This window comes from Acinonyx jubatus, chromosome B3, assembly GCF_027475565.1.
Source record: "Acinonyx jubatus isolate Ajub_Pintada_27869175 chromosome B3, VMU_Ajub_asm_v1.0, whole genome shotgun sequence".
NCBI classification, from domain to species: Eukaryota; Metazoa; Chordata; class Mammalia; order Carnivora; family Felidae; genus Acinonyx; species Acinonyx jubatus.
The window spans coordinates 81,912,785-81,930,720 of NC_069386.1; the positions used below are offsets into that span (position 1 = coordinate 81,912,785).

The window sequence follows — 17,936 nt, forward strand, 5'->3', positions numbered from 1 at the left end:
CTCTACTCCCCCATCATTCTACCTCTCAGATCTGCCCTCTTATTTTCATTTCTACAGAAATGATTCTCTCACCTAAATTACTGTATTACTCTGCCTCGTTTTTTGTCCTTTGGGTATTTTTTCCTAAATAGCTCAAACTTTGTCCCCTTGCTTCCAAAACATCAATGGTTCTCCTTGACCTATGATGCTCCTGAACGAGCTTTTTTCAAGGACTGCCATAGCTTACCCACCATCTCACTTTTTTCTGCTCATCTGACCTCGGATCCCTCCGTATCTTCCAGCCATTACAAATTACCTGTCTCCGTGGGGCATGGCAAACACACCTTGCTGTTGCTCAGGCTACTTCATCAGTATGGGGTCTCTTTCACTCCTTTCTCAATGATTAACACTGAATCTGGGATAAAATGCTGCCTCCTCACCCAGAAAACCTGTTTCTTCTTCATTCCCATGATACTTTTTTTTAGAGTAGTTCACATTTCATATATACATCTTATGCCTTAGCCAGTCTATTCCCCTCATTCTTGTTTTTTTTTTTTTTAAGTTTCTTTATTTACTTTGAGAGAGATAGAGAGACCATGAATGCACACATGGGGGGGGGGGTGGCGCAGAGAGAGAAGGAGACAGAATCCCAAGCAGGCTCTGTGCTGTCATCACAGAGCCCTACACAGGGCTTGATCCCACAAACAGTGAGATCATGACCCGAGCCAGAATCAAGAGTCCAACACTTAACCGACTGAACCACCCAGGCGCCCCTATTCCCCTCATTCTATATACGAGAATACTGAGGCACAGTATCTGCATTTACTATTTACTTGCTTGGGAAAGAGTTGTGAATTAAAACCCATTCCTAGAAAGAACAGGCCAACCCAACAAGTGAAACCAAGATAGGATTCATTTGGGGGCAAACTGAAGAGGGGAAATGTATTGAAAAAGGAATATATGAGAAGGGTGCTGGGAATGGGGAAAGGCAAAGGCAGACCACCCCCTTGCTCTGGCAGTGAGGAAAAGGGAGGAGATCCACCCCACCCCACATCTCCAGTTCCCTCAGGGATCCACAGCCTTCACCTATGGAAAGAACCTGATTAAGCAATGTCCCAATGACTGTACTGTAACAGAACAAACTGAACACTGCCTTGGGGTTAAGAGTTAAGAAACCAACCCCTGAAGTGAGCTCACTGAGCCAAGTACACAGAGCCTTTTCCCAGAGATTTCCTTCAATGTAGTAACTCGACACTAAATCTTCCTTTAGTGCTGATCACATACTTAAACTGCGGTTCTTCTACTTGAAATATTCTTAAAGAAAAAGCCCCAGGGGACTGTTGATGAGAGTAATTACAAAGAAAGCAGGCATCCCAAGCCAAAAGTTTCTTCGAAAACTTAGAAAACTCATCAGCCCTGCTGAAGTCACTAGAAAAGCTTGAAAAATTGAGGAAGGCAATGAATTGTTATTATTTAAATTCATTCAAATCTTGTTTGCGGAGCCCCAACCCTATTCACAGAAGCCCCTAGATCTACCTGTCACACATCACACGAGCTAGATTGCAGTTATCTTCATCTTAGAAGCAAGGAAGCTGAGGCTCAGGAAGCAGGCATGTGAACTTACTTTGTCTTTTAGCTAGCTTCAATCTGTTCGAGGAGAGCCCGCGGATAGCCAATTCCATTGTGTCCTCCTCGGTGTCAAAGAATAGTGTGTGTTCAATAAATACTTGCTGAGCCTCAAAATCAAGATTTCCCGCCCTTTTGTGGAAGCCATACATTTGGTAATCTCCATCCTCCCTATCAATTGGGTGTCATCCTCCCTCGTCTTGGAGCTGTCACATGACAGTCAGAAGAACTAGCCCCTCAGACTTGCCCCTCAAAGAGCAGGAAGCTACTCAAGGAGCACCTGCGGCTGCCTCTGAACACCACGCCCTGCTGCCACACCACGCCTCCCATGGCGCTCCCAGCCAATCAGTGAAGGCGACGGGGATTCGAAGCACGCTGTTCCATGGGGGAGAGGGGTCACTCCTCTGATGTCCAACTTTGGCTGGCCTCCCAGAACTTTCCCCAGGCTGCACCAGAATATATATGATGGTCCTCCCCACCTTCCTTTCTTCCCTTCTTCACTCTAGGATCATACTTGCTTCACAGTCTGATGACCCTCCCAACTTCCCTCCCTAATAAAATCCTGGCACGTTTAATCCTGTCTTGATGTCTGATTCTTGGAGGACTAGGGACTAACACATCCCAGTTTTCGCTCTAATAAATTGTTTATAATCCCCATTCACTTCAGAGTACTTGATGTGCACCTACTGTGTGTTACGAGACTGGTGCTGAACAACAATAGCATTATTCATGCCCTTAAGGAGCTGGTGGATTAATTAAATAATTACAAAAATTTAAAGGGGGGGGGGAGGGAGCTATGATAAGATTTAATAGGGGGAACCTGACCTAATCTATAGGATTGTGAGAGAATCCCCTAAAGAAGAGCGATTTCAGATGAGATCTGAAGGATGAGGAGGAGTTAAGAGGGCAAACGTGTGGAGTATTTCAGGCTGATGGAACAGAAGGTGCAAAGGCTGTGAGACGGGAGGAAGCTCAACAAACAAAAGGACACAAAGGCAGAGAATGCAAAGCAATGAAACTGGGGAGGAAGGCAGGGCCCATTTCAGAAGGCCTTGTGGGCCATCTTGGGAATTAGGAAGATTATTTATTTTTCTACCGTGTGGTTCTTTGAAAGCAAGTACTGTGTAAGGGCCCTCTTTCCTAGGTCCAGTATAATACCTGGCACAAAGTAAATGCTCACTAAATATCTGTCGGATCAAAGTAATAGAAATCAATAAGGAAATAACTTAATTTTTGCATTATTATACCAACATCAAGGATGTAGCAGATTAGCCCAAAGTATCAACCAGGGAGAAGGTTCTGTATGCTGCTGACTGATTAAACTAATGATAATAATGACGATGATCATTCTTGGGCATTGAATTAATCCTTGAAGATGTGCATGCAGAGAGACACCACAGCAGTGGGCACTATGGTGAGTAGGAACGTGCTGGGGATCAGAACGCCTGGTTCAAATACTGGCATTCCCACCTCCTACCTGAGTGGCCTTGAGCAAGTTACCTAACATCACCACGTTTCAGTGTCCTCACATGTAAGGCAGAGCTGATCACTCTACCTCCACTGAAGCGCTGGCAGGAAGACTGTGGGAAATCACTGTGTAAAGCACCCTTAGCAAGCTGCCTGGGGCATGGCATGTGTTCAATAAATGGTACCAATTGCTAGTATTCTAACATGGTTCTCTCTCTGCCAAGATAAGAAAACATTAGCAGGGAGATTTCCCAAACCAGGGTGAATTGTCGTAAACCATATGTCATCAGAACTGCGTGGGATCACTTATGATGCAAGAGGCCAGCTTTGGGGACCAGCCGAATGGGTTGAAAACCCTCAGGCCTGGCCAAGAGACCATGCCCAGACATGCACTTTACACACTTGGATTCCAAAACCCACACTAGTGCTTAAATATAGATCTGAACATCAGACCAGACAGTGAACCACTCATATGCAGATATATGTAGTACCCTAACTTGGCGGGCAGCAGCTGGGGAAAGGACATGCTGCTTATAGGTGTTCTGTCCCGGAGGACAGAGGCTGTGCCTTTTGGCTTCGTTTCCGAACAGCAAAATGCAGCACCATGCGCAGATCTAGCTTAGCTCCTGCCTTTTGGATTTGTTTTTCTATGTTGGACATTGCAGTTAGAGCCAAGCTTAGGAGAAAATGCCTACGGAATCAAAAAGGATGAAAGGGAAAAACACCTGGCTCCCTCCCCAAGCACTGTCCCAGCTGGCTCTGGCTGCCTTGGAATGGGGCAGGGTGGCTGGGATGTAATTGCCCAGGCAGAGATATGAGGTATGCGGGCTACGTGCGCAAAAGCACACGCCGCCAGATCGGGAGGGACTCCACTTAGTGAGTGCCCATCTGATAACAACCTGAACCCTTAAGATGCCAGCTGCCAGCCAAGCTGGACGTGTCCGTACAGTGGCATCCAGAGGTCCAGGAGACACAACAAAGGGCCTGTTATTGACTCAGTCCTGTGTTAGCATGTCACCCTCATCAAAACAAGCCTTGGGCCGGGCTGGCAGAGAGGCCGTATCCAGGAATTCCAGGCTCTAGAACGGAGACTGTCCAATTCTAATGGGCACTCCGATGGGAATTTCAATGTCAGTGGTCAAACATGACCTCATTAGGATTTGGCACTTGGGTCCCTATCTCCCTCAGAGTGTTCTTTTCTATGCCTCCCATTGTTACCAGGCCCCATGAGTGCTGGCTGTCTTGGTGCCCTTTCTTTAGGGCACAGCATCCATCAAGGCCTGAAACATTCCTTCTCCCCATTTCACTAGGACATAATAATATTCACTATGGCCAACACATGTTTACTACTTACATTGACCACTTACTGCTCTAAGTGCTTGACATAAATCTTAACTCATTTGCCTATCGCAGCAACCCTGTGAGCTGTGCACAAGTATCTTCCCACTTGACAGATGAGTAAACTGAGGCACCCAGAGATTAAATAATTTGCCCAAACTCACGTAGCTAGTAAAGTGGCAGAGCCAGGAAGCAAGTCCAGGTACTTTGCATCCAGAGTCCACGGTCTTATATATCATGTTATACTTCCTCCCTATCTGACCAATTTCTTACTGATTAAAAAACTTTAAAGGCATCATATTCCTAGGGCTGTTTTTCCAGAATGAAAAATTATAGGGGCTCCTGGGTGGGTTAGTCGGTTAACCGTCTGACTTCGGCTCAGGTCATGATCTCATGGTTCGTGGGTTCAAGTCCCACATCGGGCTCTGTGCTGATATCTCACAGCCTGGAGCCTGCTTCAGATTCTGTGTCTCCCTCTCTGCCCCTCTCCCACTCATGCTCTGTCTCTTTCTCTCTCAAAAATAAATGAACATTAAAAAAAATAATAAAAAAAAAAACTATACTCTAGTACAGAGCTAGGACTTCCTATTTTGGGTATAGCAGAATGGGGAAATGTTTATAAATGAAGAGAGGCTAGGAAGGAAGCTGTACTGCTTAAGAACTTGATTAATATTAATCATAATATTAATATTGAGAACTCTGGTATTTTTAGCCAAGTGAGTACTTGGGCAAAGCATCTCTCTGGGCACAAGTTCTGCCTTGGAGTTCCTTGTTTAAGAGAGAAATACTTAGCCCAGTTGGGTGCATGGTTAGGAAAAGGAGTTACTGACTGCTGGTTTGTTTATGGCACTGCCTCCCCACAGGGAGAAATCACAATCTTGCAAATCTAAGCTTCACATCTAAATTGGTAAACCATTCCCAGGAATTCATCCCAGAAGGAACTCCTTGCAGCCATGGAAAGGAAGGAAGAGAGGGAACATTACTAAGCACTTACTCAGCTAGGATTTAATGCTCACAGAAAGTGTAGGACGTAGTGGTTATTTTCCCCATCTTGTGGCCCAGAGATCTTATCTATTCATCCAACGTTAAGTCCAGAATGCAAACCCCATTCCAAAGGAGGGAAGGACTCTGTGCCAGTTCAAGCCCTACTCTTCCAGGAACCTTCCCTGAGTCCTCAAACCCACATCAGCCCCTCTTGCTTGAAACACCTGTATAACTTGTAATCTTTGCCACAATCTAATATTTTCTTACATTGTTTCATACTGGACCAGTCTTGTTAGCCAAACAGATTATACATTTTCAGGGGCAATGGATGTGGGTTGAATTTTATTTCAGGCCATCCCTGACTATTTCAGGGCAGGAAACTGGGAGAAGTAAAGACCTAGAACCACAGCCTGGTCTCCCTGATCGAGGGAGTCAGTCACTTCCGCCCCAGAAGGGGCCAGCTTGGCTTTACAAATTACTATAGCATCGTCTGGTAGCTGGTAACAGCCTTCATGTTACTCTTGTCCTTTAAAACTCTTTGCAGTTGGGTCCAGACCTTGCGAAGCATCCCTGAATGTAAGTAACTATGGCCGCACTGTCACTGACTTGGATTTGGCACAGGAGAAAATGTAGCCGAGTTTTCCAGCTTGTTTCTGCTTTACGATGCAGCCCACCATGCTGCAGGCCCCTCTTTCTGGCGTACCACCAACCAACATGAGACTAAGGTCTAATCTCAACGTTTCCTGAGACCCAACACTTCGGACTAGAAATAATGCATTGCCACACAGCAGGCACACTCAGACATGTCTGCGTCATCACCAAGGCAAAGCTAACATATATTTCAGGAGAATTTACAAGGCAGAAAGCACCCTCTAATTTAACAAAAAAACAAGAGGGCTGGGTGTTTCCTTTCTTTCCCAAAGCTAAGACACAAAAGCTTTTCTCACATTAAAGAGCCGGAACCCACCCAACCTGATTCTCTCCTCTCAGTCAAGGAGCACATCATTGTCAGCAACAGTGACGGAAGGCATACTGAGTCATGTAAGAGAGGCAACGAGACAAAGGTATCATCTTCATCCCACCACCTCTCCAGGATATGGGATAGCAAGGGGGTTGTCGGTTGACTGCTTCAAAGGCCAGCAGGTCAATAGTCTATTTTATGTCCCCTGGGAAACTGAGTAGCACCTCATATCATGATTAACTACAAAAACAGAGCAGGGACCAGCACAGACAGCTCTAAAATATGATGGTAAAGACTCCCCATTTTAAGACAGATAATGAAGTCATTTTACACTTAGCCCTTTTCTGATCCCACCTCTTTTCATTAAAGCTTTTCTGTCCCTCTCTGTCTTCTTTGGGGACGATTCCTCCAGTCAGTGATTCCACAAGAATATGTCAGTGTATCTGCATGTATTACAGGGCAATGATTGACAGCCTCTCTCCTCCTCCTCCTCCAGGGTTATATAAGCATCTTAAATGTAGGGAATTCTCTTGAGTGGGACTCACAATTTCAGCTCATTCCAGACTGCTGAGTGGTGAGCCCTGGTTCCCCTCAAATCCTTATTTCTCAGCTGCTTCCTCCACCTGCCCCTAAAGTCCATGATAAAGGACATTTGATAAGTCAGGAGTTCCAGGTGATAACCACAGCTTTTCCTGTCCCTCCTCTTATTGCGGTCCCCTCCAATTTTGTCTCAACTGTGGCTGTTCTTGGTGTAATGCTTCCCCAGGGATGCGTGTGTAGCTTGGTCAAGGAGAAGGAACTACAGACAGAGGGAGACTCCTTGTCCTCCTCTTCCCTGGCACTGTCCACATCTCTCCCTAGCTCATCCACCACGTCTTTGGAAGAAAGCTGTCCGGAACTGCCTTCCGGAGGCCATGGAACTAGCTCAGTTGTTCTCAAATGATCTGTAGTGAAGAGCCAGTTCATTTTCTTTGTAACTTCCAAACCACGATGAACTACAACTTTTGTAAAATAAAAATAAATTGCTAAAAAAGAGTTTAAAGTAAAAGGCATGCAAAATATAAGCCCAACTTTTTTTATTAGATCCAACAGTTATAAAATTATGCTAGCATGTTCCTATAAAAGTTTCTAAACACTTGCTCTCAACTTCTTACCTTGTTCCCAGACCAGCACAGGTGTGAGCAGCCCTGCTCTAACTTGAGGGCTTTGCTACTCAACCACCTAAACCCTGAACCTCTCATCTATGCAAGGTGAGAGAAGAGCCAACACCTCAGCAGGTTATTGACATCCCACATCTGTATATTCCAAGGTCTTATTCCCAATTCTTCCTTAGGTTCTAGAAATATCTCTAACATTAGAATAATGCTGACTTCCTCAGGAGATCTGTCTGCACTTCTTACTACTAATTTAGACCTTACCTAATCCTAAGGCACCTTGGAGAGCGATGAAGGAAATGTAGGAGAAGGAACAGGCAAACACTGGCAGGTCACTGTCTCAGGCCATCCTGTGTAGAACAAACCAATGGGTATTTTGAAGAGCATCTTCAAAACATGTGAAAGGTCTGAGAATGGTTATCATTGGGTCTGGGAAGTCATGGCCCACCCAGGCTTGCAGTAATGCCAGTGCCAGCTACACAAACAGTGGCTGTTTGTTCAAAAACCTGTCACCGGAGCTATGGTGGGGAGGGGGGGAGAGGGGGGCAGTCCCTAAATGGCTACAGACCGGAGAAGAGGGCAACCTTCTTTATAGCATTCTGGAGGGGCTGAGAATCACATGGGAGGCAACAATGACCCAGTTTAAATACTTTCTTTACTTCCAGAAGAAGCAAAGAACTGTCAGTGTCCATCATAACAAAGGACTGACTGCACGTTAGGAACAAAATTGGGTATGATCCCCTTTTAGTAGGAGGAAGCTGGAAAGTGAGGTAGGAAATATAAGGTGGGGCAGAGGACTCCATTTCTTTGAAACAATTTTAAAAACACCTCTATTAGTGTATAAATGGCATCCAGTAAAATTTGCGTATTTACAATGTACAACTCGACAAGCTGTGACATACACACACACTTGTGAAGTCATTACCACAGTCATAATAATGAGTATACCCATCACATCCCAAAGTTTTCCGGTGTCCTTTTATAAAAAATCCCTGCCTCCTACTTATTCGCATCCCACCTACAAGGCAACCACTATCCGTCACTAGAAATTAGTTTGCGTTTTCTAGAATTTTATAGAAGTGTAATCATACAGTATACACTGATGTTTGCTCTGATTTCTTTCACCAGCAAAATTATTTTGAGATTCATTAAGGTTGTTGTATCTACCACTTTGTTCATTCTTTTTTACTGCCTAGTAGTCTTCCATCGAGAAACAATTCTACGTCGCAAGCAAGGTTAGCCCATGACCGAGATTTTGAGGTGTTGAAGAAAATTTATGAAGATTTGGGCTTTCCCTTAAAGTGGAGCTTGCTGCTCCTATCTTGGGAAATAAGCCACTTTTGCTTCAACATTAAGGAGAATAACAAAAGAAAAATCAGGCATTTGAGATTCTTACATGATAAAAAGGATTTTGTAATATGCACGGTCTGTGGACTATGAGAAGTAAGAAGAAAGAACCTGAGAAACCAGGGACCATTATTCCTATCCAAGATAATTCTCAGCCTTCTTGACTTTCAGTATTTGATTCAGTTTGTTTTTTCCCTGGTGGTAGGAAATGTTCTGGAGAGAATGTCCTCATCACAGTTGTGGCTTTGCTTTTGGAGTCACCAAAAAGGAAGACTATTCTGCAATCACAATTAGAGTCACCCATTCATTCACCCACTGTACATTTCTTAGGTGTCTTCTGTATGCTGGGCATCATACTGGTGATATAGAGACATGCAAAAGACTTAAGAAAGACTTGGTTGCTGATTTCACAGAGTTGTACAGTGTGCAGGCTTCATGGATGATTATTTTATGACAGATTCCTTCACAACAAACAAGAGATCAGAGATGGCAAACGGGTCAACATCATGGGTGGGGTCAAGCTCTTACCGTCATGGAGACTAGAAGACAGGATTGAATGTGGGGACACCTGGGTGGTTCAGTCGGTTAAGCGTCTGACTCTTGATCTCAGCTCAGGTCTGAATCTCAGGGTCATGAGTTCAAGCCCCACAGGGGGCTCCATCCTGGGCACGAAGCCTACTTAAGAAAGAAAAAAAAAATAAGGATTGAACATGGATGTGGTGGCAGAGGAAGAGTTCTGGTTCATAGACTATCAGGAAGTACAGTGTCCCATTGGCAGTGACAGAGAATTCAACCCCAGCTCCCCCATATGGGGTAGTGGGGAAGATAGGAAGATGTAGGGGATATAAGGAGCATGTTTCCTGTCCCCTCAAAATAGCCGTGGACATGAACATTGTTGTTTGCCCAACCAAAAAGGAGAGGAACCTATTTTTCTAAATAAGTAACAGTGTTCTAATAGAAGGTTTCATAAAAAAGCAGACTAGTATTTGCTCCCAATCCTTCTCCCATAGAGTTATACTGAAAGAACACAAGTGGAAAGTAGCGGGATACAAAATTGAATGAGTAAGATGATGATTACAACAAATCAAATAACCAACCTATTCCTTGGAAGGGAGGGCTAGGGTGGGGAATGTCCAAAGAAAACACCAGAAAAGTTAAAAAACACTTGTTTGTGCCTTCAAATTTTCTTTAGTGAGTATTGTGCCATTGAATTTTTGAAGAACTACTTTGAAACACACTCTTCATGGAAAGTCATGGATTCTCAGCCAAGGGAAACCAAAGTCAGTAGTCTGAATATGCCTGCAGTCTGGAAAAAGGCCTGGCCATGGAGGGACTTCAGGGAATCCAGTGACAGAGGAAGGGTGAGACCTTTCAGAAGGGTCTCTCTGCCAGCTGAAGGCTCCAAGGTAGTAGAGAGTGAAGAAGGGGAGCAATTGGAAGTGGGGACTGGAGTACAACTAGAGAGCCCCACAGAGGCAGGCATGAGCATATAGACAGTGTCAGAAGGGCCAGGACCAACGAGGCCAGGACCTGAGTGGGTGACCATGAGAAAGTAACTTCATTGAGCCTCAAGATCCTTGCCTATAAAATGAAAAAGCTGAGGCACCTGGGTGGCTCTGTCAGTTGAGTGTCTGAGTCTTGGTTTCGGCTCAGGTCACGATCTCACAGTTCATGGGTTTGAGCTCCATGTCAGGCTCTGCACTGACAGCACGAAATCTGCTTGAGATTCTCTCTCTCTCTGCTCCTCTCCCTCTCTCTCTCTCACACACACACACTCTCTCTCTCAAAATAAATAAATAAACTTTAAAAACAATGAAGAAGCAAAACTGGATAGTCTCTAACTTCCCTTCTAACTCTAAACATGTAGGAATGTGAACTGTAAGATTCATTTCAACACTTATCCATTGAAGACCCTGACTGTATATGAAGCACTGTGGGTCAACAACTGCAACCATCCTCTTTGAGTTAGTTCACATCCATCAAAAACAATTAAACGCTTGTTACTAAGTGTACAGTGATGTATATTTTCTAGAAAAGGAGTTGAACAAAAGCAGTCACTTATTACAAAGCCTAAGACAGCCAATCCACCTCCTTTACAACGTGACAGTCCATCTGGTTAGGGACACAGAAAAAGGGATTTTCCAGGAGTCATAGAATGGAAATTGACCCATACCTCAATGGGGAGGTGCCAAGGCATTAGGAACATGCCAGCTGCCCTTATGGGCACTGCTATTGGAAGAGGTGGTCCCAACATACTCCCAAAACTATCTCCACTTACCACTCTTGACCAAAGTTAGACATAAGTTGTTGTCTGTTGGTGAGGAATGTGAAAACTCACGCACAGATGGGTGGAGCAGGAAACGGAGGGAAGGTCAGAAAGAAAACAAAGGGGTTTCCTGTGATGAGTCACTGCCTTCTGGGAAACGATTTCAGAAGCCACCACAATATCCCCAGCACCTGTCCAAGCCTTGTATGCTTTACTGAAACAAAATGTGGCAAACGAAGCACCGGACCACATCTGAGAGCTGAAAGGCCACATACAGGGCAGAAATCTGGGAAAGAGCCAGGCCAGCCACATGTGACAATTTGCACATCGCCTGCCAGAGTCTCTAAGTGGGGAGACTGTGGGTGGGCTGAAGATACTCAGTTCGAGTTCCCCTTTTCTTTAAATTGAGCAAACTCTATGCCATTCTTTCCTCTGATAGAAGGAAAGTCACAGCTTAGATTTTCAGATAAAGATTTTTCTTCTATTTTTTCCTACTGCCCTGTGATTAAGGTCAATGCAAATCAAAGTTTCCAAGTGTAAAAAGCTTGCTGAATTTCAAAAGAAAACAAATTTGACCCTAATTCTGGGAACAGGAATTGTTGGGCTCCACATGGGATGAATTCCTTTTCTTGGTTTGAGTTGAGTTGAAAACAAAACCAACATTTATTTCCTCATCCATTAAAAGGGTGAACTTTATATGCAGTAAGGTAAAAAGCATATAAGCAGTCTCAGGCCACTGCTGGATAGTATATACAATAAAACCAAGAGAGTAAACCCAGACATAAGAAGACACAGGAGTCAGAACTAGGAGATCCAAATCAGGAGAGAGGAGGGAAGTCCAAGGTAATGGTGAGGAAAATATGTAGCAGTTCTGGAGAGCCACCAGTCCTGACAGGGGAAGGGAGACAGGAGCCTCTAGAAGGCTTCTCTCTTGAGAAAAATAATAATAGATCAAGATGTGATTAACAGTTATGTGGGAGAGCTCTGTATAGAAAACAAAGCAAGTAAACCAAGCAAATTAAAACACAAATAAGTCAAGTATTAACTCCAGGGGCAAAGAGTTACATAAAATAGGAAGAACAATCCCAGTACCCTATAAGGCTCAGCCTTAATGATATTTACACGCCTGTAGAAATGTGATCACTGAATGTTCATTTAATCCATATTACCAGTATTATGACCATATTTGGAGAAAGGGAGGAAAGGAAGAGTAAGAGACAAGGGGGACACAAAAGTAAGAAACCAAACCATCATACAGAGAGGAAGTCAATGCATAATATCTAAACCTGAAAAACTGACAAGCAGCAGTATAAGCTTGTTATTTAGAAAGTTTTAAGATTTAGAAGTAGTTGCCTCTGAGATGGAATCAAGTATGGGGTAGGATGGGCATGGAAAACATTTCTTGGTTTAAGAGTTGTATTGTTTTGACTTTTTTTATTACATACATACATTACTTTGGTCAAAAAAATTTTTAAGAGTTTATTCTAAAGGCTCTTTTCTGGGGCGCCTGGGTGGCGCAGTCGGTTAAGCGTCCGGCTTCAGCCAGGTCACGATCTCGCGGTCTGTGAGTTCGAGCCCCGCGTCAGGCTCTGGGCTGATGGCTCGGAGCCTGGAGCCTGTTTCCGATTCTGTGTCTCCCTCTCTCTCTGCCCCTCCCCCGTTTATGCTCTGTCTCTCTCTGTCCCAAAAATAAATAATAAAAACGTTGAAAAAAAAAAATTAAAGGCTCTTTTCTACCCTCTCTCTGGACCAATGCAAAAAAAAAAAAAAAAAAGGAAAAAGAAAGAAAACAAGGAGAAAAAAGTATGTTATAAAAATTATGAGTTGTATGAGACCATACTGATAATGATATATATTGTATGCATAGAAAAGAATGCAAAATGGGGGCACCTGGGTGGCTCAGTCAGTTAGGCATCTGACTCTTGGTTTTGGCTCAGGTCATGATCTCAGAGTTCATGAGTTCAAGCCCAGCATTGGGCTCTGCATTGACAGTGCAGAGCCCGCTTGGGATTCTCTCTCTTCATCTCTGCCCCTCCCCCACTCGTTTTTTTTCTCTTTCTGTCTCTCAAAATAAATAAACAAAAACTTTACATTTTTAAAATTGTATTAATGTTTATTTTTAAAAGAGATAGAGAAAGAGAGACAGAACACGAGTGGGGGAGAGGCAGAGAGAAGAGACAGAATCCAAAGCGAGCTCCAGGATCCGAAGCTATCAGCGTAGAGCCCAATGCAGGGCTCAAACTTGTGAACCGTGGGATCACGACCTGAGCCAAAATCGGACCCTTAACTGATTGAGCCACCCAGGCACCACAGTAAACAAAAAATTAAAAAAAAAAAAAAAAGAGTAAAGATAGAAAAGAATGCAAAATGACATACATCAAGGGGTTCATAGTGATCATCTCTAAGTGGCAGAATTATAATTTTTTCTTTTCAAATTTTATCTTCTTGATCTATATTTTATTCCATATTAATATATTTAATAACATTTAACAAGGATCATATACTGCCTCCATAAAGAAGAAAAACGAATAAAGCCTTTAAAAAGAGAAGGAAAAGAAGAAGAATGGAAGAAAGGCGTAGGAGGAGTGGGTTCAGGTTCAGAAATCAGGCCCTGCCTCTTCCTAGATTTTTTATTTTAGGCACGTTTTTGTCCTTTTGGGACTTTAGATTCCTCAGCCAGAAAATGGGGATACTGTTGCCTACGTTGTCTCCCTAGAGAGGTTACTACAATAGTTGTGCAAACCCGCCCAGTTATGAAGCATGTTATTAAACACAGTAGATGTGGTAAGGGCCATGGGAAAAACATGCAAAATGAGGGCCCCTTTGTACTTCATACAATCCTTGATGGCATCACTGCCCTTCTTCCCTAGAGATGTTCACTCACTCAGAGCTTCCTCACCCCACCTCAGGGAAATCCCTTGGAAGCTCCTCCCTGAGAGAGCCGGCTGGAGGATGAAATTCAAGAACACCTGCTTTGGGCCTCTCCCCATTTCTTTACTTTCAGGGGCAGCCTTGCTAAAACAGATCTTCTATCCCCACCCTTATTCAGAAACCTCCCATTTTCCAGGATACACTGACTGGCCCCTCATTCCCCACTAGGCCCATTCCCCAAACTGCTCCTGTTCCCGCTCCCACCTGAACCTATCCCAGCTGGATGCGCCATATTGGCATTTTGCACAGGTTCCTCAGAGGAACAAAAGGGTGTTCCTCCTAAGACCTCCACCAGGATAAGACATCTTAATCCTGAGGATATTCCCCTCAGCACTGGGTTGCTTTGAAAGGCCCAGGATTCAGGCCCAGATTCCAGAAGAGACTTCAAAGTCTACAGGGAGGAGGTGAGTATATTTAAAAACTAATTTCTATCCAAAGCCTTGGAAGTCAGGCAGTAGCCCTCCAGGTAAATTGTAAAACCTGAACCACCAACCCATGCCCTGCCTTGATGTTGACCATCAAGAGTAAAGATAGTAAAACAATTTACCCTGCATGAGATACCAAGAAATGCTCTAAATAGAATCCTGAACTAGGAGTTGTCAAAGGATCCAATCCTCAGTCTCATCTGTACCTCTGACTAGGCATGAGATCTTGGTGAGTCATTAACCTCTTAGAGTCTGTTTCCTTATCTATAAAATGAGACAGTGACCATGCTGGTTTCGTGCTTAAGCCACAATCCTCTCCTAAATGTGAGTCCACAGCTTCTACCATCGTTGGTTCCTTTGTTGTTTCCAGCGCTGCCTCTTACCCTGTGGTCTACCCTCGCATTTTGCTTTCCCTGCTGTCTTTGTATCTCTTAGCCCTTTTGCCCAGTCTCCAGGGTGCAGATCAATACGCCCTTGAGCTAAAAGGGAGCAAAGCTGCCTCTACCTCCCCAGGGCTCTCAGACATCAAGGCTCTTGGCTTCCCCCATGGGATCCTGCCTTAGCCAGCTGTCCTCTAAGGGCAGGCTACCTGGAAGTAAGAGCTACTGAACACGGGGAGGGACAAGACACCTAGGAGCTGCTACGGGACCCTTGATAGAATAATGAGATTTTTTTTTTTTTTTTTTTTTTTTTTGTAATCTCAAGGCCCTCTCTTTACACAGAAAAGATTTCAGAGAGCTACTTTGATTTCTCAAATTTAATCCTCAATCTGCTAAAGTTACAAACTTAAAAATCTACATCTTGGAGCACCTGGGTAGCTCAGTCAGTTAAGTGTCCAACTTTGGCTCAGGTCATGATCTCACAGTTCATGGGTTCAAGTCGTACATCGGCCTCTGTGCTGACAGCTCAGAGCCTGGAGCCTGCTTCAGATTCTGTGTTTCCCTCTCTCTCCGCCCCTCCCTCACTTGTGCTGTCTGTCTGTCTGTCTCTCTCTCTCTCTCAAAAATAAACATTAAAAAAATTTTTTTTAAATCTTGATCTTCCTTAAACTTTTAAGTTCAATTTAGAGATATTATTAATCTTCATAAACGTAGCAAATGTTAATCACATTTAAGAGATTTTTAAATTAATGTTTGATTCCATTTACAGATTCAGTTTATGAACCTCACTCATTTTAAACCATGTGTATGTTTATAATATTTAATATATAAATAATACATAACATGTTATAATTTAAATATTAAATTATAAAATATACTTAATACATGAATATTAATACATAAGAGATAATATACTTAATCTTTTATAAGTACATCAATTGTCTAAAAATCTCTTACAGCTCTAAAAAAATAAACTTTAAAATGCGACAAACCTTACAGCCTCTCAAATATTCTAATACTGATAGTAACTTTAGAATGTCTTTTAATTTAAAACTCACAAACCTAGGGCACCTGGGTGGCTCAGTCAGTTGAGCCTCTGACTTTGGCTCGTGTCATGATCTTTTACTCTGTGAGTTCAAGCCCCACATCGGGCTCTGTGCTGACAGCTCAAAGCCTGGAACCTGCTTTGGATTCTGTGTCTCCTTCTCTCTCTGCCCCTCTGCCTCTCTTGCTCTGTCTCTCTCTCTCAAAAATACATAAACATTAAAAAAATTTTTTTAAATAATAAAAAAATAAAAATCACAAACCTAGATCAATTTCTTAATTACATATTTTAAATTGGTATCTAAAACTGGCCATTTCTCAAATGGGCTAATTTCCCTTAAATATCGTAAATACTTAAAATTCTAAATTAAATTCTAAATAAATTCTAAATATATACAAATTAACAAAACTAAAATGCTAAGCCAGAGTCCAGTTTTTACATTACGGTTCACCCTTGGTGGTTGGTGTATGGTCTGTGGGTTTGTACGAGTGTATAATGACATTGTAACATAAACTGTGGACCTGAAGGGATTATGATTTATCAGGGCAGATTCACCAATTTTAACAAATGTACCACTCTGCTGGGGAATGCTGATAATGATGGAGGCTATTTATGTATAGGGACAGGGCATATGTGGGAAATCTCTGTACCTACCCCTTAATTTTGCCGCTCTAAAACTGAACATAAAACTGCTCTAAAAAATTAAGTCTTAATTAAAATAAATTGCTTACCCTCTAAGAAACAATGCCAGCTTAAATAATCCTGGGTTACCCTCCCAGGAAATTTTGGGGGTGCCGTCTCAGCTGGAATTAGTTTGTTAATGACCAGAGAGGCCACTGATGGTGACACCACAGATCCCGGCCTCCATTCCTCTGTCCTGTCAAAGCCTGTTTCTGAGTCGCCTTGTCTCACAGCCTACCTCCCCCAAAATTCAGGTAGCTCCTTAACGGATTCTTTTCTCTCCCAGTTTACCATGTCCTTAGTTTCAACCAGGCTATTTGCTGATCCCTTCTTTCCTGAACTTTTTGTTCTCATTTTTTTTTTTTAGCACCCCAGCTCTTAGAGATACTTCAGTGCCACTGTAAAGAATCCCTCACTGTTGTGTCCCACTCTGCTTTCCCAGTTCCAAGTTCATGCCACTGACAGGTGGAAGAAGGTGGAGCAGCGAAGGCACATTTAAATTGCCAGATGGCTTTCACCCTAGCACCCTCCTCTCTATAAAGATTAGGAACCAAGCAGAGAATGGATCATTGCCCCTGCCCTGTCTCTCCATAGTGGGACCACCTTAGCCACTTCTCATCCTTCTGACCTCAGGATTCTCTCTGCAGAGTCCTGAGCACCTACCGGAGTCCAGGCACTCCTGGGTCAGTTCACAAACACGCTGATCAGGTTGACAAGATTTTGCTCCTCTTTCTCTCTCTCTCATACACACACACCTCTATACAACTGACCCTCTGTGGCCTGAACACAGAACTTATAATCATGCCCATTAACTCTCATGGGGCCAGGGAATTCCAAATTGAAATCCCTAAGCAGCCCACACTAATTCTATCATATCCTTCAGCTATGGACAATGGTGCTGCCTAACCTATTTCCTTTTTTGGTTTTCTTTTATAGTGCTCTTACTTGAATACCAAATAGGTTTTTGCTCCAAGGCACACAAGTTGAATGACTAGTTTAGAAGAGACCATTTTAGAGGTTGGGGGTGGAGAGTAACTTTATAAAATAGACATGGCAAGTCTCCCTCTTCTGACCAAGAGGGAACAGTGGTGCAGAAGTGTGGTGCAACGAAAGGGTACTGGACATGCAGTTGGACAACTTGGTCTCCAATCCAATTTCTGCTACAAACTATGCAGCCTGGGCCCAACCTGGGTGAGCCCTGGTTCCTCCACCTCTGACACCACTGACATGAATCCAGGGGCACCTGACAAGGATGTTTCCAAGATTAAATTTAAAAACATGCAACACACTCAGGGCACCTATATGGCTCAGTCAGTTGAGCTGAGCATCCGACTCTTGATTTCAGCTCAGGT

At 43.4% G+C, this 17,936-nt stretch overlaps 1 long non-coding RNA gene across 1 annotated transcript in view; it reads right to left on the reverse strand.

The window, feature by feature from the left end:
- The window catches only part of LOC113601285 (uncharacterized), a 70,090-nt gene extending 57,474 nt beyond the window's left edge, over positions 1 to 12,616 (reverse strand). Inside the window, exons 1-3 of the long non-coding RNA XR_008299357.1 lie at positions 11,135 to 12,616; positions 9,385 to 9,534; positions 7,774 to 7,859 (exon numbers count right to left, since the gene is read on the reverse strand). This is a non-coding gene — a long non-coding RNA (uncharacterized LOC113601285). The remainder of the gene's footprint in view (positions 1 to 7,773; positions 7,860 to 9,384; positions 9,535 to 11,134) is intronic.
- Positions 12,617 to 17,936: the final 5,320 nt, after the last annotated feature.